The following is a 3901-nucleotide window of genomic DNA, read 5'->3' on the forward strand; positions in this document are numbered from 1 at the left end:
CCTACAGAAATTTCACAAATGTCTTCTACGCAACATTATTTTTGGGGTACTCATTATTTTTAAGATAACATTTAAGAAAGTATTTCTACTGAAATATTCCAGAAATGTCACAAATGGCTTCCATCCACCAACATACCATGTTTTTTTCACAATGTTGTAATACTGCCACTTATCATCACATGTTCATGTTCCATTATGACACTGATCATGCTAATAATGCACCTTAGAAGCGGAGGAGATCCTGCATGACTGGAGAGGGGAGGGGATGTGGGGAGGGGGGGGGGAGCAGTTGACTAATCTTTCTCCTGTTTGCCTCCAGGGCCCTTGTAAACAGAATACAACTTTGCTTTTAGGCAGACCTTCCTACAATGTGACACATACAAAAAGACAAGTCTTTAAAAGCTCCTCTTGCCTGTCAGAGCCAGCCAGAGGTATGGACTGAGTCACTGAAAGGAGCTAAGAGACAGTAGAAAGTCTGCCGAGCATTGGAGTCACGTAGAATAGGACAGGAACTTGGAACTTCACTAGTTTTACTTCAGCTTGGAGGCACCAGTGACAGACCTGAGCCTGTCTTCTCAGAGTACAGTACACAGGGGGAGTGGGGGCACCAGGCCAGCCATGAGCAGCCACGCCATTCTTACAGTCACAGTCCTCTGAGGAGGAAGCAAGAGGGGAGTCTGCTGGGTTTGGAGGAGGAAGAGGAGGACAGTGGCAGCGAGGACAGTGAGACTGTTTCAAAGAAGTCTTCTCCAGAGAGCGAGGGGGGCACGGCCGGCAGCTGCCAGGATGAGAAGAGACCCAGTCGCTCCAAGTCCCGTCCCGCCTTGTGGACGCCAATGTTCGTGAGCATAACTGCATCCTGGACCACAACCAGTCATTCAATGCGCTGCTCATTGTGCTCAAACATGACCTCAATGGCAAACGGCTGTCCAAGATTGCCACTGAGGCATGCCATCAATCACATCTCTTCGCTGACAGGCTTCCTGCTCTCCCACCCCAGCCCTAGCACCCTGCCAGGAGGACAGACACCCTGCACCCACACAGAATGCCTCAGAGAGCAGCCCTCGGCTCGGATTGGAGAGGCCATGCTGGACCTGGGGAAGGACAGGGAGAGAGACAGGGGCCTCCAGACCCCGGTGGAGACCTACTGTCTGCAGTGTAAGCCTCAACACCACCAGCAGTCCCGGCTGGATCACGGTGCCCACAAGTCTCCCATCACTCTGCTTCCAGAGCTCCAGCTCTATACAGACACCTCAGGAGGGGGACACCCCAGCCCATCGTGCTTGCCCTCCCCATCCTATGCCCACTTCTCCTCCACTGGGACCCAGCTCTACACACCCTCACACCCTCAAGAGGACTTGAGCAGCCCCCTGTACTTCAGCAGCTGTGAGTGGAGATGGGGGTCAGGGTACCCATTTGGAATGAGGGCCACCTGTCATCCGTACCACACTGACAGCTTCTCAGACTCCTATCCTGCCGTGCCCTTCAAGTGGCAGCCGGGTTACCTGCAAGGCTCAGCTGGCTACCAACAGTTCCTTACAATGTACTGACTCTGGGTGAACCCAAGACATGAGCTCTACTGGAGGGCACCAACGTTAATGTCTACAATGATGTCAAACAGAGTGAAGCTGATGTGTGTATATGTCTATATATGTACTGTATGTATGGGATTGCAATGATGGCTTAGGCTATTTGGCTTTGCAAGTGGATTTCTTAGTAATGTCTTACACTTGTTTAAACAGATTGACAAAAGTGTTGTTGAAATGAAATGTTACAGCAGAGCTTTGTAGAATACAGTATACGTTTTACATCCAATAGTCTCTAAAAGTGAAAGGAATGTGTTTAACATTTCAACATGTGTTTGTAATTCACAATATAATGTAATAAAAATAGCTACTGAATGAGCTGTATGAGTTTAGTCTTAAAACAGAGCATGAGAAAGATGACTGTGTTCTCAAGTGTCAGAATTGTGCCTATGCAATTTGTATTTTTGTAAGAGTTGAAAGATAATTATGTAATATTAAAGGGAATAAATCATGTTCGGAACATTATGAATCCCCCATACTTCTTTGAAAATGAATAGAGGCATTGCAATCAATATTTCTAACATAAGATAGTTATTTTCCATGATTACTTATGCAGTTGGAACTTCTTGATAATTATTTGCATGGTTGTTTTTTACCCCTGCTTCTCTCCTTTGAAATGAGTAGGTTACAATACACCTCGTTGGCTCTTCTCCGAGACATTGAATGTCACACTCTGTCTCTCATCCTATAATTAGCATTGCCAACCACATTCCTTTTCGGTCAAGGACTGTCATTCAACTTGAAATGATATGAATGAAGTAATTATGGATGTAGACATCCTTGCAATGTAATTTACCATGAACTAAGCTGTTTTGAGCAAATCAAATGCCCCCATTTGATTTGAGGTGTTTATGGTACAGCTATACAGGTCCTTTACATCCCTGATTCAGGAAGGCCTGTGCCGTAAAGTCTCTGACCTCTAAGTGTTTATGAGTGGATGAGCAATTGGCAGCATGCCTTCTCTTGTCACAAAGCAAGGAAACTCACTGGTGAATGAATGCCTGAGGTGTGCAAACAGAGGAAACGGGCTGCAGGAGAGAAGTGATCAGGGGCAGGTATACAGTAGGTTGTGGTCAGGATCATAGCAAACTGATTCCAGTAAAAGCAAGACAAATCAGGAAGCAAATCGAGTAGGAAGAGGAACAGAGGCAAAGGGCTTTAGTCTACTAGGGCCAAGGGCCGTACTCCCTTCCTAGTTCCCTCCTCTCCCCCCTTCTCACCCTCCCGTTTCCTAGGGATGTGAAACACTGTATTACCCAAACAGACAGGCAGACCTAAACTGTGAACTTGTGTGCCCTTTTATATATGAGCTGTAATTTAGTATGTCTCCATAACATGACTTGACAAGCATGGACACTTACATCATCTCTAGTACAAAAACCTGATCAACCATTTAGTTTTTACTGTTAGTGCCTCCCAGAGGGCAGTCACATCATTCATACCTACTACTGTACAGTTCGTATAAGTCTGAATCCTGAAAATGTTGTGTAGCGTTATAGATACAGATATGGAGGATGCGGTTTCACTGTTACTATTACGATGGTGATTTTGAGTAATCTGATCAGTTGGTTTACTTTTACAGATCTACATTGGTGTTGCCCTTTCCTCGGCCACCCACCAAGGCTTCACTCATATCAACAACACACGTTTTGGAAGGGTGACCCTGCAAAATGACTGTTGCCCAAGCAACCCCATACCTGTAAGGCTATGAACACTCATACCTACAGATATTTTGCAACAAACCTGTTTGCAGCGAACATGTTACCAGAGTAACAATTTGAATCAACGTTCCAAAATGTTACAGTGAAACATCAAACATCTACTTTTTGTAAGGATTACTGTGGCTTTTTAGCAACAGTATTAAAACTGAAAACGACTTAGCTATTCCAACTAAATATAGTATAAAGTCTACATGGCCACTTGATCATTTTTAGCGGCAGCTTAGATCAGAAACACACTATCTTCTCGAACGATCGTGGCTAACACAAAACAAATGGAATATGTAAGCTAACGTTGCCCAACGTTCGCAAACTATTTCCCTTGTTGAACACACCTCAGGTAAGAAAGCAGACACAACAGTGCCACAGGGAAAAAACAGGCCTTGTGTTGAATGGGGGGGGGGGGGGGTATTTCATTTCAGATTTAAAACTGAAATATTGACAAACCAAAATAACTACATTTGAAGTACTCCTTCATATGGAGTCATTTTGGTCAAATGTGAATGTTGCTTAATGTGAATTCCAGGTTGAGAGACACAATGTCCATGGTACTTCCCATCTCTTCTGTTATGCAGTCAGAGTGAGAGCCTTCAGAGG

General features: G+C 44.8%; 1 pseudogene; it reads left to right on the top strand.

Annotated features, from left to right (window-relative positions):
- The first annotated feature begins 549 nt into the window (after positions 1-549).
- On the top strand, positions 550-2055 carry LOC149971293 (class A basic helix-loop-helix protein 9-like; annotated as a pseudogene).
- Positions 2056-3901: the final 1846 nt, after the last annotated feature.

The sequence above is a fragment of the Oncorhynchus mykiss genome, chromosome 27, assembly GCF_057628025.1.
Source record: "Oncorhynchus mykiss isolate SJ-2025 chromosome 27, ASM5762802v1, whole genome shotgun sequence".
Taxonomy (NCBI): domain Eukaryota; kingdom Metazoa; phylum Chordata; class Actinopteri; order Salmoniformes; family Salmonidae; genus Oncorhynchus; species Oncorhynchus mykiss.